Source organism: Coregonus lavaretus (assembly GCF_964263955.1).
Source record: "Coregonus lavaretus genome assembly, chromosome: 13".
NCBI classification, from domain to species: Eukaryota; Metazoa; Chordata; class Actinopteri; order Salmoniformes; family Salmonidae; genus Coregonus; species Coregonus lavaretus.
This window is the reverse complement of record NC_140000.1, coordinates 35,619,834-35,639,031: the sequence shown is the minus strand read 5'-3', so window position 1 is coordinate 35,639,031 and position 19,198 is coordinate 35,619,834. Positions and strand designations below refer to the sequence as shown.

At 46.4% G+C, this 19,198-nt stretch overlaps 1 pseudogene across 1 annotated transcript in view; it reads right to left on the bottom strand.

The window, feature by feature from the left end:
• Positions 1-770: 770 nt before the first annotated feature.
• Positions 771-19,198, bottom strand: part of LOC311140023 (discoidin, CUB and LCCL domain-containing protein 2-like) — a 47,406-nt pseudogene continuing 28,978 nt past the window's right edge. The window contains exons 9-15 of the transcript in view: positions 18,968-19,005; positions 18,077-18,542; positions 17,792-17,884; positions 16,247-16,340; positions 15,767-15,807; positions 15,570-15,680; positions 771-1,246 (exon numbers count right to left, since the gene is read on the bottom strand). The product of the transcript in view is annotated as a discoidin, CUB and LCCL domain-containing protein 2-like (transcript). The remainder of the gene's footprint in view (positions 1,247-15,569; positions 15,681-15,766; positions 15,808-16,246; positions 16,341-17,791; positions 17,885-18,076; positions 18,543-18,967; positions 19,006-19,198) is intronic.

Genomic DNA, 19,198 nt, shown 5'->3' with positions numbered 1-19,198 from the left:
CATCACTGCTCTAGAGGGGATCTGCATGGAGGAATGGGCCAAAATACCAGCAACAGTGTGTGAAAACCTTGTGAAGACTTACAGAAAACGTTTGACCTGTGTCATTGCCAACAAAGGGTATATAACAAAGTATTGAGAAACTTTTGTTATTGACCAAATACTTATTTTCCACCATAATTTGCAAATAAATTCATTAAAAAACCTACAATGTGATTTTCTGGAATTTTTTTTCTCATTTTGTCTGTCAATAATGACGTGTACCTATGATGAAAATTACAGGCCTCTCTCATCTTTTTAAGTGGGAGAACTTGCACAATTGGTGGCTGACTAAATACTTTTTTTCCCCACTGTATATTAGTTAATTGGAATCAATATATAGCCTATTGATGCTAAGCCATTAGACACATTTTCTTGTAAATAACAGGTCATCAATGTTGCACGGTACTGGTCATGAATGGTCCCTGCATTGCCCAATAGGGTGGCCCAAGGAGTGGGAGTGCCAAGCAGAGAGCAGCCAATGGTGCCACCAAGTGCAACCTGGTACACACAGCCAATGAGAAGAGTAAGGCTGTGTGTACCAGGTTGGGCTCTATTCAATCCGTAGCGCGAAATTCAGAGTTACAGCGTGATTTAAATTTAAAGGCAATGTTCCTGTGTTAGCGGAGACTGCATTCACAGTAAACGCTGCACGTGTCGACTCAATCGGAAATTACCTTTACATTTATAGTGCGCAATATGTAACGCTTCCGTGATACAGGTTGAATAGAGACCTAAGTCTGTTCCGTCCCTGGTTGAGCTTGCTGTATTCTGAAAGGCTCCTCATATGTGTGCTGTAGTAGAGAGTTAGAAGACAGGGGCTCAGGCTCAGTGTAGACCACACTGGCCGGGCATGGGCCATTGGCATGGAGAGACGTAGTGCAATAGCCATTGGGCAACTCTCTGTGAGAGGGGCAGTCATACTGGGCCTGGGTTATTGTGGTCCTTGTCCTTGTAGAAACCATAGGCAGCACATGTTTGTTGTTGTGTAGTGTCCCCTGTGGAGTTGCCAGATTGAGATCTGGGGGTTGGTCACTGAATGGGGTGGCATACTCGGGCTCCAGGGGCAGGGGCTCAGTGTGCTCTAGGAGCTTTCCAGGGGTGTCATAGTGGTTGAAAGTGAAGGGGACGGTGTAGCCCACCTCCACTGTGGGCCGGAAGGTGGAGCCAAGCTTCTCTCCCCCAGCCATCACATCTGGCTCTGCATAGTCTAGGCAAGCAGAAACACAACAAACATGAATAGAGCTCACATATTATTTTTAGTTCAATGAAGCACCAGAAACATATAGCTGAAGTACAGTTTAAATGTAACATCCTTAATTTCAGAAAGCGTAACAGGGGTTACGGACTTGTCATGACATCATACCCTAGTACTGTACAAGCCCCTTCAAATAAGGGGAAAAATACATTCGAATTCAAGTGTTGCTCTGTACTCTCTCCAGCCATGTCTTGAAATGGCCTCCCTCATACTCAGTAGAGCTCATATCATGGGCATTGTTGAGCCCCTACAAGAGCTCTGTGGCCACCAACAATGGCCTCTCTCTAGTGACTGCGATGAGGGCTGACAGGGGAGGCCTCAGACCCTTATCCCTCTCCCAACCTCCAAGGGGGAGCTATTTTAATTAGAGAGGCCTATAATTGTCTTAGCGACTGACCCTCTGTCCTGTTTATCACTGGCCTTCTCAGAGTAGGGCCCCCTCATCTGTGGGAGGGAGGGGGAGGCTGTGCTTCCCTGGCATGAGTGCCCTTTATCCAGCTCCAATGAAATGTTCTCTTTCAGAGCGGGCTCCGTCGACCAAAGAAAGGAATGTTTATACTGCAACTGGGAGACGGACCTAGCCAAGGGGAAGAATGGGGAGCCTATGGAGAAAGCTGTTTGCTTGTCAAGTCTGGTCTGAGCTCTGCAAACTGGCCAGCGAAGTCAGAGGACGTGAGTGTAAGTGTGAGTGTGTGAGTGTGTGAGAGTGAGAGTGTGTGAGAGTGAGAGTTAGAAAAATAAAGAGAGTGGGAGGGAGGGAACAGAGGAGTTTGGATGAGGTGGGACTGAAAGATGGTGATGGACTCAGAGTCATGGATGGCTGGAGGGAGGGAGTTCCAGAGCCTAGGAGCAACCCTGGAGAAGGCCGTGTCGCCAAAGCTCTGGAGCTTGGACCTGGGGATGTCAAAGTGGCCTGCTGTGGTGGAGCGGAGTGAGCGTGTAGGTTGGTGCGGCAGGTAGCCTAGCGGTTAGAGGCGAGCCAGCAACCGAAGGGTTGCCAGTTCACATCCCAGGTCTGATGGGAAAAATCTGGTGGGAAGTGAGCTGGCAACCAGAGGGTTGCTGGTATCAAATCCTAGAGGCCATTGTCTGCCCTTGTGCCCTTGAGCAAGGCACTTAACCCCCCACAATGACAGCTCACCGGGCACCCAATGTGGCAGCCCCCTGCACCTCTCCAAAACCTGTTTATGTATGTGTGTCTTTCGGAGGGGTTGGGTTAAAAGCGGAAGTCAAATTTCGGTTGGACCTTGTGTGCAATTGATCAATAAAGTGATCTTAATCTAGTAGAGGAGAAGAAGGTCTGAGAGATAAGGTGGTGGAGGGCTTTGTAGGTCAGAAGGAGGATCTTGTAATCAATGTGTTGGGAGACAGGGAGCCAGTGGAGCTCATGGAGGACAGGGGGGATGTGCTGCCAGAACTTAGTGTGTGTGAGAACGGCTGCAGCGTTTTGAACCATTTGGAGCTTAACATTTACATTTACATTTTAGTCATTTAGCAGACGCTCTTATCCAGAGCGACTTACAGGAGCAATTAGGGTTAAGTGCCTTGCTCAAGGGCACATTTACGTCATTTAGCATTTTTTTTGGGGGGGGGGGGGGGGGGGGGGGTAGAAGGATTACTTTATCCTATCCCAGGTGTTCCTTAAAGAGGTGGGGTTTCAAATGTCTCCGGAAGGTGGTGAGTGACTCCGCTGTCCTGGCGTCGTGAGGGAGCTTGTTCCACCATTGGGGTGCCAGAGCAGCGAACAGCTTTGACTGGGCTGAGCGGGAACTATGCTTCCGCAGAGGAAGGGGAGCCAGCAGGCCAGAGGTGGATGAACGCAATGCCCTCGCCTGGGTGTAGGGACTGATCAGAGCCTGAAGGTACGGAGGTGCCGTTCCCCTCACTGCTCCATAGGCAAGCACCATGGTCTTGTAACGGATGCGAGCTTCAACTGGAAGCCAGTGGAGTGTGCGGAGGAGGGGGGTGACGTGAGAGAACTTGGGAAGGTTGAACACCAGACGGGCTGCGGCATTCTGGATGAGTTGTAGGGGTTTAATGGCACAGGCAGGGAGCCCAGCCAACAGCGAGTTGCAGTAATCCAGACGGGAGATGACAAGTGCCAGGATTAGGACCTGTGCCGCTTCCTGTGTAAGGCAGGGTCGTACTCTTCGAATGTTGTAGAGCATGAACCTGCAGGATCGGGTCACCGCCTTGATGTTGGCGGAGAACGACAGGGTGTTGTCCAGGGTCACGCCAAGGATCTTCGCACTCTGGGAGGAGGACACAACGGAGTTGTCAACCGTGATGGCGAGATCATGGAACGGGCAGTCCTTCCCCGGGAGGAAGAGCAGCTCCGTCTTGCCAGGGTTCAGCTTGAGGTGGTGATCCGTCATCCATACTGATATGTCGGCCAGACATGCAGAGATGCGATTCACCACCTGGTTATCAGAAGGGGGAAAGGAGAAGATTAGTTGTGTATCGTCAGCGTAGCAATGATAGGAGAGGCCATGTGAGGATATGACAGAGCCAAGTGACTTGGTGTATAGGGAGAAAAGGAGAGGGCCTAGAACTGAGCCCTGGGGGACACCAGTGGTGAGAGCACGTGGTGCGGAGACAGCTTCTCGCCACGCCACTTGGTAGGAGCGACCGGTCAGGTAGGACGCAATCCAGGAGTGAGCCGCGCCGGAGATGCCCAGCTCGGAGAGGGTGGAGAGGAGGATCTGATGGTTCACTGTATCAAAGGCAGCAGACAGGTCTAGAAGGACAAGAGCAGAGGAGAGAGAGTTAGCTTTAGCAGTGCGGAGAGCCTCCGTGACACAGAGAAGAGCAGTCTCAGTTGAATGACCAGTCCTGAAACCTGACTGGTTTGGATCAAGAAGGTCATTCTGAGAGAGATAGCAAGAGAGTTGGCTAAAGACGGCACGCTCAATAGTTTTGGAAAGAAAAGAAAGAAGGGATACTGGTCTGTAGTTGTTGACATCAGTGGGATCGAGTGTTGGTTTTTTGAGAAGGGGTGCAACTCTCGCTCTCTTGAAGACGGAAGGGACATGGCCAGCGGTCAAGGATGAGTTGATCAGCGAGGTGAGGTAGGGGAGAAGGTCACCGGAGATGGTCTGGAGAAGAGAGGAGGGGATGGGGTCAAGCGGGCAGGTTGTTGGGCGGCCTGCAGTCACTAGTCGCAAGATTTTATCTGGAGAGAGAGGGGAGAAAGAAGTCAAAGCATAGGGTAGGGCAGTGTGAGCAGGACCAGCAGTGTCATTAGACTTAACAAACGAGGATCGGATGTCGTCAACCTTCTTTTCAAAGTGGTTGACAAAGTCATCCACAGAGAGGGAGGAGGGGGGGGGGGGAGGATTCAGCAGTGAGGAGAATGTGGCAAAGAGCTTCCTAGGGTTAGAGGCAGATGCTTGGAATTTAGAGTGGTAGAAAGTGGCCTTAGCAGCAGAAACAGATGAAGAAAATGTAGAGAGGAGGGAGTGAAAAGATGCCAGGTCGGCAGGGAGTTTAGTTTTCTTCCATTTCCGCTCAGCTGCCCGGAGCTCTGTTCTGTGAGCTCGCAATGAGTCATCAAGCCACAGAGCTGGAGGGGAGGACCGAGCCGGCCGGGAGGATAGGGGACACAGGGAGTCAAAGGATGCAGAAAGGGAGGAGAGGAGGGTTGAGGAGGCAGAATCAGGAGATTGGAGGGAGAAGGATTGAGCAGAGGGAAGAGATGATAGGATGGAAGAGGAGAGAGTAGTGGGAGAGAGAGAGCGAAGGTTGCGGCGGCGCGTTACCATCTGTGTAGGGGCAGAGTGAGTAGTGTTGGAGGAGAGCGAGAGAGAAAAGGATACAAAGTAGTGGTCGGAGACATGGAGGGGAGTTGCAGTGAGATTAGTAGAAGAGCAACATCTAGTAAAGATGAAGTCAAGCGTATTGCCTGCCTTGTGAGTGGGGGGGGATGGTGAGAGGGTGAGGTCAAAAGAGGAGAGGAGTGGAAAGAAGGAGGCAGAGAGAAATGAGTCAAATGTAGACGTGGGGAGGTTGAAATCCCCCAAGACTGTGAAGGGTGAGCCATCCTCAGGAAAGGAACTTATCAAGGCGTCAAGCTCATTGATGAACTCTCCAAGGGAACCTGGAGGGCGATAGATGACAAGGATATTAAGCTTAAATGGGCTAGTGACTGTGACAGCGTGGAATTCAAATGAGGAGATAGACAGATGGGTTAGGGGAAAAATTGAGAATGACCACTTGGGAGAGATGAGGATTCCTGTGCCACCACCCCTCTGACCAGATGCTCTCGGGGTATGCGAGAACACATGGTCAGACGAGGAGAGAGCAGTAGGAGTAGCAGTGTTTTCAGTGGTAATCCATGTTTCCGTCAGTGCCAGGAAGTCGAGGGACTGGAGGGTGGCATAGGCTGGGATGAAGTCAGCCTTGTTGGCGGCAGAACGGCAGTTCCAGAGGCTGCCTGAGACCTGGAACTCCAGGTGTGTGGTGCGTGCAGGGACCACCAGGTTAGAGAGGCAGCAGCCACGCGGTGTGAGGCGTTTGTGTAGCCTGTGCGGAGAGGAGAGAACAGGGATAGGCAGAGGCATAGTTGACAGGCTGCAGCAGATGGCTACAATAATGCAGAGGAGATCGGGATGAAATGAACTAAACATCAGGGAAAGGAGAGAGCAGGCCTCCCTCACCCAAAAAAAATATATATAACTCTCCCAACTTCCACCTCAGAAACTATAATTGTTTCACTGAACCACCCGAGTAAAACTCTCCCAACTTCCACTTTAGAAATTAGAATTGTTGTAAACTACAGCAGACTGTTATCAGTAGCTGTAATTAAGTACAGCAGCTACCAACCACCTAACGTTAATGCCTCGGATGAGGTTAGAAAAACAGCTGAATGGTAGCAGCTAGCTGGCTCAATCACAGGTACTCTTAAGCATGAAATAACATTGGAAACAATTAACCATAGTTGCAAAAAGTTACCAGTAGCTACCCGCTAGCTAGCTAGCTTTGTTGGTCCAAGTAGTGGGTAGGCTAGCCTCGTGCTTCGCCGGAGTCCGCCGAATACAGTCCTTACCTACAATAATTACCTACAATAACCTTCAATAACTACCTGAGTAAGCTACCTATAATACCAAACTACAATACCTACCTACAATCTAAATACATGGTTTAAGCTTAACTCAACACCATATAAGAAGCCAAGCTTACCTTTCATAACGCAGCAACGATTAAACGTTGGGTAGCTAGCACAAAGATATTGTATTTAGCTACCACAGCCTGCTGGTAGTGTTGGCTGGCTAGCAATGGCTACTGTGTTGACTTTGTTTGAAAAACGGCGTCGCTGCGAACGAATGTAGCTGGCTAAAAGGATATTGTTTTTAGTTGCAACCGTTGCTAATAGCAACTCGCCAGCTAATCCAGGAGGTGAGTTAGCTAGCTAGCTTCGTGCTACATCCGGCACCGCCGAATACAAAAGTAACCTACAATAACTACACAACAGCTACCCACAACAGCCCACGATGCCTACCTATACTACTTAATAATATACAGCCCACGATGCCTACCTATAGTACCTAACTACAATCTAAATACATAGTTTAAGCCTTACTCGACAAAGCCCAAGCTATGTATAAAGCCAAACTGGCAGACTGCAATCAGTAGCCGAAATTAAGTACAGCAGCTACCAACCACCTAACGTTAATGATAATGAGGTTAGAAAAACAGCTGAAGGTGGCAGCTAGCTGGCTCAATTACAGGTACTCTTAAGCGTGAAATAACATTGGAAACAGCTAACCATAGTTGCTAAAAGTTACCGGTAGCTACCCGCTAGCTAGCTAGCTTTGTTGGTCCAAGTAGTGGGTAGGCTAGCCTCGTGCTTCGCCGGAGTCCGCCGAATACAGTCCTTACCTACAATAATTACCTACAATAACCTTCAATAACTACCTGAGTAAACTACCTATAATACCTAACTACAATACCTACCTACAATCTAAATACATGGTTTAAGCTTTACTCAACACCATCTAAGAAGCCAAGCTTACCTCCTGCTAGCGAGGGAGCTTAAGTTGATGCCGGAGAGTAGTGAGTTGCAATAGTCAAGACGGAAGGAGATTAATGCATGTATGAGGGTTTCAGCAACAGGACGGGAGAGGGAGGACTTGACTTTGGCAATGTTGCGCAGGTGGAAGAGGGTGGAGTCCAAGATGACGCCAAGGTTACATGCGTGGGGGGAGGGAGAGACAGTGGTGTCGTCAATGGGGAGGTTGCCAGCTTTGGTGAGGGTGGATTTGGTGCCTATGATGAGGAGTTCCGTTTTATCACTGTTGAACTTGAGGAAGTTTTGTTGCATCCATGTTTTTATTGCAGAGAGGCAGGATTCAATGTGGGTCAGATGTGGGTTGAGGAAGGATTTGGTGCTGAGGTAGATCTGGGTGGCGTCGGCATAGCAGTGGAAGTCAAGGTTGAAGTGACGGAGGATCTGACCAAGAGGGAGGATGTAGATGATGAAGAGTAAGGGGCCCAGCACAGAGCCCTGGAGGACACCCTGTTTAACTTCCGCTGAGACTGAGGTGTGGCCACTGAGGGTCCGGTTTGTGAGGTATGATTGTAGCCATGAGTGCGGTGCCCTCAACACCCAGACCCTGAAGCCTGGTGAGGAGGATCTGATGACTCACTGTGTCAAAAGCGGCACTTAGGTCAAGAAGAATCAGGATGTTGAGGGCACCAGCATCAGCAGAGGTGAGGGGGTCATTGACAACTTTGAGGAGTGCAGTTTCAGTACTGCGGAGGTGGCGGAAACCAGATTGGAAGGGCTCGATTAGCAGGTGGGTTTGTAATTGGGAAGCAGCAATCCATTCCAGAGTCTTAGCAAGGAAGGGGAGCAGGGCATAAAAGTAACTTTTTGGTCCACCAGCCACTGTGGCAGGTAGATAAAAAAATATACCAGCCACTCAGATTTTTTACCACCCAAAATATGATTTATTTTGCTAAAATTACACTGACAAAACACAAAAAAATGGATGAGCATGCTTTGTATTGTTTCTAAAACAATAAATGTATTACTAGTAAGACGTAATGTGGTATATTGTTTAATTTCGTTTTTTGTGACCCAAGTCTTTTAACCAAATATCACAGATGAGACATCATTTTTCCCCTGCCCCTTTAAGGGCGGGAGGTTACATGGTAGCGGACTCCAGTCATGTTTGTGTCTGTGAGATTGAGTCTGACTAGTAGAAGCGTTGTCTTCTCTTCCCTAACAGTTGAAACTCAAACATAGAAAAACCACCTAACTTGTGAACAAAACAATGTAAATAGCCAAGAAACACAAGGACAAAGTCTCACTTCAATAGACTTTCGTTTAAAATAAATTAAACCAACTTTTATGCCTGTGCGCAGCTCTTCTAAAAATGAATATTTCACTCAGCTTTTCACGTGTGCACAGCCCCCAGCCAGGCAGTTTTTCAGCGCGAGGTGGAATAGCCTATATAGGATTCTTAGTTCTTTGACCTTGTGCGATTAATTTACCAGCTATGAAACAAAATGGCAGAAATACTTTGAAAACAGATACTGCAGCATTTATTTTACTTTAAATGTGATCATACTTTACTATTTTTATACACAAATGCAAGTGAAATGCTTGCACTGTTGAACCCTGACCACCCTCCAACGTGGCTGGTGAAATAAACCTCTTACCCACCAATGCCAAAAGATACCTGCATTTGGCAGGTGGCGGGTGTTAATTTTAGGCCCTGAAGGGAGGTTGGAAATGGGCCGGAAGTTATTGAGAATGGTGGTGTCCAGTTGGGGCTTTTTAAAGATTGGGGTGACCGCAGCTGTTTTGTAGATGGAGAGGACAGTTCCGTGGACGAGGGAGAGGTAGACGATGTGTGTGATATATGGACAGAGAGCAGGCAGGCAGGCTTTGATGAGAACAGTGGGGAGGGGATCCCGGGAGCAGGTTGTAGTCTTGGATGACATGATGAGTTTTGAGATATAGGGAGAGTCAATGGGGGATGAATTCGGAGAGCCGGGTTTCAGGGTTGACAGTTGGGAGGTTGACAGGGGTAGGGGCGGCTGAGTGAGATTGATCAGTCAGTGATGAGTTTATTTTGGTGATCTTGTCCTTGCAAAACTGAAGGAAGGAGTTGCAGAGTTCAGTAGTAGTTTGCTGACAGTGGAGAACAGAGTTCGGGAGTTCTTATTGGAGCTGTTGATGATGTTGGAGAAGTAGGCGGACCTGGCAGCACTGAGGGTATCTCTGTAGGTGGAGAGGTGGAGTTTGTAGGCTTTAGCGTGGACAGTGAGCCCAGATTTCCTGCTCAGGCACTTCAGGCGGCCAGTTTGCTTCAGGGCACGGAGCTTAGGGGTAAACCAGGGGGAGGAGGAGGGGAAGGAGGGGCCAGAGAGTTGAGGGAGGCGGATACAGCAGTGTTGAATTAGACAGCTAGTTCATCAGGTGAGTTGGGGGCGTGGTCAAGGGGCAGGGCAGAACAGATGGCATCAGAGAGTTGGAGGGGGTTAACAGCTTTGATGTTGCAGAAGGAGATGAGACTTTTGTCAGTGTTGTGGGGTGTGTATGAGGGAAGAGAGAAATTAAGGATCTTGTGGTCAAACAGTGGGAACTGAGAAGGTGAAATATGAGTTAGGTTGAGGCCAACAGAGCAGACGAGATCAAATATGTGTCCCTTGATGTGAGTGGGAAAATTGACATGTTGAGTAATATTGAAACAGTCCAGAACAGCAATGAGATGAGTCCACGTGAATATTCATTGGCCTAGCAATTGTAAGCGGGGGGAGATGTGTATGTGTAGTCCTGTTGCCCTGGCAGGATAGCCTGGTCCCGGATCTGTTTGTGCTGTATAGCGTAGGAGTTGGCTTACAGCACAAACAGACATGGGACCAGGCTAGGCTTGACATGGTTCTCTCATTTCAGGATTATGAAGAAGGAACTCCTATCTTTCTGGCTCCTGGTCTACAGTGAATACATCATCTGACAAATAGCAAAAGATAACATCTGACAACTGCATGTCTTCTTTCTATTTTCTATTTTATTTAACGTTTATTTAAGCAGGGAGTCTGTCTTCGCAGATGAGCCCTGAATGAACACATCAATAAACAACAATTACACTATACATATCTACAGTTGAAGTTGGAAGTTTACATACACCTTAGCCAAATACATTTAAACTCAGTTTTCACAATTCCTGACATTTAATCCTAGTAAAAATTCCCTGTCTTAGGTCAGTTAGGCTCACCACTTTATTTTAAGAATGTGAAATGTCAGAATAATAGTAGAGAGAATGATTTATTTCAGCTTTTATTTCTTTCATCACATTCCCAGTGGGTCAGAAGTTTACATACACTCAATTAGTATTTGGTAGCATTGCCTTTAAATTGTTTAACTTGGGTCAAACGTTTTGGGTAGCCTTCCACAAGCTTCCCACAGTAAGTTGGCCCATTCCTCCTGGTGTAACTGAGTCAGGTTTGTAGGCCTCCTTGAACGCACACGCTTTTTCAGTTCTGCCCACATATTTTCTATAGGATTGAGGTCAGGGCTTTGTGATGGCCACTCCAATACCTTGACTTTGTTGTCCTTAAGCCATTTTGCCACAACTTTGGAAGTATGCTTGAGGTCATTGTCCATTTGGAAGACCCATTTGCGACCAAGCTTGAACTTCCTGACTGATGTCTTGAGATGTTGCTTCAATATATCCACATAATTTTCCTTCCTCATGATGCCATCTATTTTGTGCACCAGTCCCTCCTGCAGCAAAGCACCCCCACAGCATGATGCTGCCACCCCCGTGCTTCACGGTTGGGATGGTGTTCTTCGGCTTGCAAGCTACCACCTTTTTTCTCCAAACACAACGATGGTCATTATGTCCAAACAGTTCTATTTTTGTTTCATCAGACCAGAGGAAATTTCTCCAAAAAGTACGATCTTTGTCCCCATGTGCAGTTTCAAACCGTAGTCTGTCTTTTTTATGGCTGTTTTGGAGCAGTGGCTTCTTCCTTACTGAGCGGCCTTTCAGGTTATGTCGATATAGGACTCGTTTTACTAAGGATATAGATACTTTTGTACATGTTTCCTCCAGTATCTTCACAAGGTCCTTTGCTGTTGTTCTGGAATTGATTTGCACTTTTTGCACCAAAGTACGTTCATTTCTAGGAGACAGTACGCGTCTCTTTCCTGAGCGGTATGATGGCTGCGTGGTCCCATGGTGTTTATACTTGTGTACTATTGTTTGTACAGATGAACGTGGTACCTTCAGGTGTTTGGAAATTGCTCCCAAGGATGAACCATACTTGTGGAGGTCTACTTTTTTTTCTGAGGTCTTGGCTGATTTATTTTGATTTTCCCATGATGTCAAGCAAAGAGGCACTGAGTTTGAAGGTAGGCCTTGAAATATATCCACAGGTACACCTCCGATTGACTCAAATGATGTTATTAGCCTATCAGAAGCTTCAAAAGCCATGACATCATTTTCTGGAATTTTCCAAGCTGTTTAAAGCACAGTCAATTTAGTGTATGTAAACTTCTGACCCACTGGAATTGTGATACAGTGAATTATAAGTGAAATAATCTCTGTAAACAATTGTTGGAAAAATTACTTGTGTCATGCACAAAGTAGATGTCCTAACCGACTTGCCAAAACTATAGTTTGTTAACAAGAAATTTGTGGAGTTTTAATGACTCCAACCTAAGTGTATGTAAACTTCCGACTTCAACTGTATATACACATCAATTACACAATACATTAAAAGCAAACACAAAACACGAAAAGCAAAACACAATCATATGCAACACACACATTCTTCAGTAAAAAGGCCCTCTAACGCTTAACGACTTTAAGGACTTTAAGGACTTATGGAGATCATTCCACACGCAAAAAGACTAAAAGCAGATTTACCTAACTCGGTGGAGATTGAAGGGATCTCCAGGGTTGACTCCTGAGTGGCGCAGTGGTCTAAGGCACTGCATCGCAGTGCTAGCTGTGCCACTAGAGATCCTGGTTCGAATCCAGGCTCTCTCGCAGCCGGCCGCGACCGGGAGACTCATGGGCGGCGCACAATTGGCCTAGCGTTGTCCAGGGTAGGGGAGGGAATGGCCGGCAGGGATGTAGCTCAGTTGATAGAGCATGGCGTTTGCAACGCCAGGGTTGTGGGTTCGATTCCCACGGGGGGCCAGTATAAAAAATATGTATTCACTAACTGTAAGTCGCTCTGGATAAGAGCGTCTGCTAAATGACTAAAATGTAAATGTAAATGTAAATGACTGAAGATTCACTAGAAGTTGACGGCACTTCCTTCGAGCCAACTAGAGGCTGGGAGAGGAGCAGGCAGTAAACTGGCTGACCAGGGTCAATTAAACCACCATTTTGTTCAAATAAAAAGCCTGCTGAGATAAAATGCTGACAACTTGCTTAGGCAGGGAAGGAGAGGAATTTCCACGCTTCAGTGCATTAACCGTTCTACCTCATTTCTACCAGCATGTTAAATGTGCAACCAGAAGGAAAAAAACTCTAGACCACCTTTACTCCACACACAGAGACATGTACAAAGCTCTCCCTCGCCCTCCATTTGGCAAATCTGACCATAACTCTATCCTCCTGATTCCTGCTTATAAGCAAAAACTAACGCAGGAAGCACCAGTGACTCGGTCAATAAGGAAGTGGTCAGATGACGCAGATGCTAAGCTACAGGACTGTTTTGCTAGCACAGACTGGAATATGTTCCGGGATTCTTCCGATAACATTGAGGAGTACACCACATCAGTCTCTGGCTTCATCAATAAGTGCATCGATGACGTCGTCCCCACAGTGACCGTACATACATACCCCAACCTGAAGCCATGGATTACAGGCAAAATCCGCACTGAGCTAAAGGGTAGAGCTGCCACCTTCAAGGAGCGGGACTCGCACGCTTATAAGAAATCCCGCTATGCCCTCCGACGAGCCATCAAACAGGCAAAGAGTCAATACAGGAATCGTAGTACACCGGCTCTGACGCTAGTCGGTGTGGCAGGGCTTGAAAACTATTACAGACTACAATGGGAAGCACAGCCGCGAGATGCCCAGTGACACAAGCCCACCAGAAGAGCTAAATCACTTCTATGCTCGCTTCGAGGCAAGCTACACTGAAGCATGCATGAGAGCATCAGCTGTTCCGGATGACTATGTGATCAAGCTCTCTGTAGCCGATGTGAGTAAGACCTTTAAACAGGTCAACATTCACAAGGCCGCAGGGCCAGACGGATTACCAGGACGTGTACTCCGAGCATGTGCTGACCAACTGGCAAGTGTCTTCACTGACATTTTCAACATGTCCCTAACTGAGTCTGTAATACCAACATGTTTCAAGCAGACCACCATAGTCCCTGTGCCCAAGAACACTAAGATAACCTGCATAAATGACTACTGACCCGTAGCACTCACGTCTGTAGCCATGAAGTGCTTTGAAAGGCTGGTCATGGCTCACATCAACACCATTATCCCAGAAACCCTAGACCCAGTATAATTTGCATACCGACCCAACAGATCCACAGATGATGCAATCTCTATTGCACCCCACACTGCCCTTTCCCACCTGGAGAAGAGGAACACCTATGTGAGAATGCTATTCATTGACTACAGCTCAGCGTTCAACACCATAGTGCCCTCAAAGCACATCACTAAGCTAAGGACCCTGGGACTAAACACCTCCCTCTGCAACTGGATCCTGGACTTCCTGACGGGCCGCCCCCAGGTGATAAGGGTAGGTAACAACACATCTGCCACGCTGATCCTCAACACGGGGGCCCCTCAGGGGTGCGTGCTCAGTCCCCTCCTGTACTCTCTGTTCACTCATGACTGCATGGCCTGGCACGACTCCAACACCATCATTAAGTTTGCCGATGACACAATAGTGGTAGGCCTGATCACAGACAATGATGAGACAGCCTATAGGGAGGAGGTCAGAGACCTGGCCGTGTGGTGCCAGGATAACAACCTCTCCCTCAACGTGCTCAAGACAAAGGAGATGATTGTGGACTACAGAAAAAAGAAGAGGACTGAGCACGCCCCCATTCTCATTGAGGTGGCTGTAGTGGAACAGGTTGAGAGCTTCAAGTTCCTTGGTGTCCACATCACCAACAAACTATCATGGTCCAAACACACCAAGACAGTCGTGAAGAGGGCATGACAAAGCCTATTCCCCCTCAGGAGACTGAAACGATTTGGCATGGGACCTCAGATCCTCAAAAAGTTCTACACCTGCACCATCGAGAGCATCCTGACTGGTTGCATCACTGCCTGGTATGGCAACTGCTCGGCATCTGACCGCAAGGCACTACAGAGGGTAGTGCGTACGGCCCAGTACATCACTGGGGCCAAGCTTCCTGCCATCCAGGACCTCTATACCAGGCGGTGTCAGAGGAAGGCCCTAAAAAAATATCAAAGACTCCAGCCACCCTAGTCATAGACTGTTCTCTCTGCTACCACATGGCAAGCGGTACCGGAGCGCCAAGTCTAGGTCCAAAAGGCTTCTTAACAGCTTCTACCCCCAAGCCATAAGACTCCTGAACAGCTAATCATGGCTAACCGGACTATTTGCATTGCCCCCCCCCCACCCCAACCCCCTCTTTTATGCTGCTGCTACTCTGTTTATTATCTATGCATAGTCACTTTAACTCTACCCACATGTACATATTACCTCAATTACCTCGACTAACATGTGCCCCCGCACATTGACTCTGTACCGGTTTCCCCTGTATATAACCTCCCTACTGTTATTTTATTTTACTGCTGCTCTTTAATTATTTGCTATTTTAATTTTTTTCTTAAACTGCATTGTTGGTTATGGGCTTGTAAGTAAGCATTTCACTGTAATGTCTACACCTGTTGTATTCGGCGCATGTGGCAAATAAAATGTTATTTTATTTTATTTGAGAACTTAGAAAGTACCTAGATTTAGCTTTCTTTATTGAGGAATTGCATCTATTTCTCAATTGCCTTGAAAAGCTATCGATCAGCTATAGTCAGTTTTTCTAGCCTTGGCCCCTGATTTATCATCATAACAAGATCTGAAAGTTCTATAGAGAACCAAGGATTTGTTCTATTTTTTACTCTAAGGCATTTAAAGGGAGAGTGTTTGTCTGCCAGAGAGATAAAAATAGATGAGAACAATTCTAGAGCTAATTCAGGGTCAGGCATGCAGCTGATAGAGGAAAGGTCAGAGTAATACATATCATGAAGAAAAGCTTGAGGTTATATACCCAGCCTCACTGGCATGCTCTGTTGAAAAGGCTGGGTTGTTTGTGCATTCTTACCATTGAGAGGAGGGTTAGGTAAAGCGTCATGGACACCCCGCTCTAGAGGGTAGGAGATAAGCTCAGAGTCGGAGCAGGGGGGGCTCTTCCCCTGGAAGCTCTGAGAGGCTACTGGACAGACAGAGACAAAAACACTCTCAGAGAGGTCCTGGAAAAGTAGTAAGAGTAAAACAACAGTGAGCAATGCGCAAGAATACCTTTGGGTAAGGAATACTTCTTCATGTGTGCAGCTTTTTTCCTTTAAAAGACAACAAGACAACACATTTAATTAATCGAACTACAGCATAATTATATATCATAACATTGCCATATTGTGTCAGAATAACATTGTAAAGTATGTGGACACTTTTGTGTTATCTGCGTGTTTGTTGGCAGCTAAGGGCTAGATTATCTGAGATCCGCGCGAGGTGGACAACTTTCTTGTTCTGAATTTAACACGAGTGGGATGGGTATGGCTTTGTAACAATGACCACACTAGCAGCCGCTCACCATTTTGACAGCTCTAACGCAGTTACACCTTCGACACCGCCAAAACACCAGCTATGCGGGTGTGAGCTATCGCATGTTAACACTTGATCTGATTGAATCTAGGCCTAAATTAAAATATCAAGCATTGGGAGGATAGCCAGTGAGGGGGTGTTGGACTGCTACCTACATATGGTATAGTGTTACAATACCTTCTATTCCACCAGACTCCAGCCAACAGACAACTAACACACAGGATCAGTCCGAGGATCACGCCCACCACCACTATCACTGGCTGATTGGAGCCTGCAGGGCACAGGAGGACCAATCAGCATGCTAGGCTGAATGGTCAATACAACAAACAGCCGCTGCTGAAGAAAGGCCAGCTTTAAACTATTAATTAGCTATGTGCTTTATAACAATGTGAAGGAAGTCCAGTGTCAAGCATATAAGCACTCTAACATCAAAATCGATATTGTTGTACAACAATTTTTACAGGTGTTATAAAAGGCATGGTGGCCCCAAGGCTTATTCCGATCAATAAAATACAAATTAAATTCCACAAAAACTGCTGCAGTTCAAATTGAAAAACACGAAGTACTTTAAAAAACCCTAGAGTCAATGCCTGCATCCGTGTGTAAATCTAATTAACATAATACAAAAATCCCCATCAAAATCCATCTGTTTAAGCTAGAGATATCAGTTTTGCATGGGCTGCATCTCAATCCACCACATCCACCGATGTCGGCCTTTCACATCTGCGATGGAAGTTGGCAGAGCTACAGCAGTGTTTGTCAGACCAGGAGACATCCCGAAAATCGGTCTTTTCACGAAAATGTCTGTTTGGGCTACAAACTAATATATGGAAAGATGAGACTCACACGAACACGATGGTGTTCTGCATTTTGCTCTACGACCCCCACAAGCGTCATGAGACTCGTCTGAAGTCAGTACCGCCGATCTGCCAACTTCTGTCTGTAGCGTCCGGACAGTTTGGGCTACACACTAATATGACCACACCATCGAGGACGCCCACAAGCCTCACAAGACTCGTCTAAAGGTAGCCTGGTACCAGTTTAAAAAAATGAATGGAAGTACTGTATATATGGAAGTAGTTTAGTGCCAAAAAAGGGGTTAAATATGAGAGAGAAAAAATAGAGAGATAAAAGAACGATCAGGATAGTACTTCCATTCATTTACTTCTGTCACGCCCTGGCTCTGGGGACTCTTAAATGTTGAGCCAGGGTGTGGATTTTTCTATGTTTAGTTTTCTATGTTTTTTGTTCTAGATCGTTTAGATCTATGTTGACCAGGGTGGTTCCCAATCAGAGGCAGCTGTAGCTCGTTGTCTCTGATTGGGGACCATACTTAGGCAGCCTGTTGGCACCAGTTAGTTTGTGGGATCTTGATCCGTAAAGGTTTGGTGTGTGTAACCTCAGGACTTCACGTATCGTTTCGTTTTGTTCGTGTGTTGTGTATCAATAAATATGTACGCTTATCACGCTGCGCCTTGGTTCCACGAGTCATCAGTCAACGTGCGTGACAACTTCAAAACAAACTTCCTTTAGATTATTTTTATTACTATCTGTTTTGCCATGTATGAATACGTTATTCTATGTGTTTCTATTAAATGTTTAATCAAATAATAATAATAAAATAAAAAATGGATACCTAATCTCCTAAAATTCAAACTCAAATAGCAAAATGATCCCCGAAAGGCTTAGACTTTTAGGGGTTTGAACAAATTAGGTACATACTCAGGCTTGAGTCCTTTATGATAACAGGGCCCTCTGTGGGGACTGGATTGGGGAGAGGTGTTGTGCTAACATCAACTTTTAAGGATGGATATCCTATAGAGAGAGTTGGAGGATATGATATGAATGGCATCCAGCATACAAGCTACATTCTCTCTTGCTGATGCCACAATTGCAATTTGCCGTACAATAAAATGGAAAGTTTATTCTAGTGGCTCAGTTGCAAAGAGCATGTAGTATTCACATTTTCTAGACTGTTTTTATCTGGAATGTATGGTTGAGCCTTACCCCCAGCGGAGCGAGGCCTGGGGTGGATCTTGGGGAGAGGGCAGCCCAGGACTTGGACGTGTGCTGAGGCCCTACCTTGCCAGCTCTGGGGCTGCAGCCGGAGGTACCGGACCACCAAACTCAATAGTTTTGAAATCAGCAAAATAGTATTGTGAGTTCAATGAAAAAGCAGTGGTTTCTATCTTCATATTTTCATTTTAATAACCACTCAAAGCTAATTATATTTTGGCCATGAGAGGAGAACAACATCACCTCATAACCTTTCACTGACCTGTGACACTGTTCTTGTCTGTAATCTCTAGCTCCAGCCAGGGCTCCCGGTCACTACCGTCTGATGCCCAGGGTAGTATCTGTCCCTCGGCATCCATGTTCTTAGGGGACCATAATACAAGCTGCCCCAGTCTGTTCACTTCTCTCCAGATGGAAGATGCATTGAAACCAGAAACAGTCAGTTCATCATTACACTCTGTTGGAGTGAAATTCTGCACAGTTTGCTATGGGGCGTAGAGAAAACGTTGCAGTTTTAAAGCACATTTCCTGCAATTCTACATATTTTTTAATGACTTATGCCATGTTAATATGATATCTGAGTGAGAATGACTAACACAATAAATGGGGGACCCCTGCGTGCCTGGTCGGTATTCGGACATGATTACTACAAGTTTAGTTAGCTGGCTAGACTAACTGCCAATTGAAAAAATTACACTAATTGAGTGACTGTCTGACTGACATAACAAAATAAAAACTGCCGATACACAACAAAATTTCGAAATTGCACCGCTTATGCCGCTTATACCTGGAACTGCAGAGGAAGATGCAGAGGAAGATAACTTGCAATAATGACTTGAACAGCTAATTCAGTCTGGCATTATATCTCCTGGTTCCATTTACCTTTGCTGAAGACCAGCTTCTATTCAGACAGTGATCCCCTGTCAAAACAACAATGTTCATGAATGGCATCCCTATATACCATAAGCAAGAGCGGATCCATTTACAGTAAGTGGCCCACATTTCATCTCCCCAATAACCCCTACAGAGGTCCTGGAGTGCTAACAGATTACATGAAATGTTACCTTTCTGAATACAGCAAATATGAACACAGTATGCCATCATGAATAATGA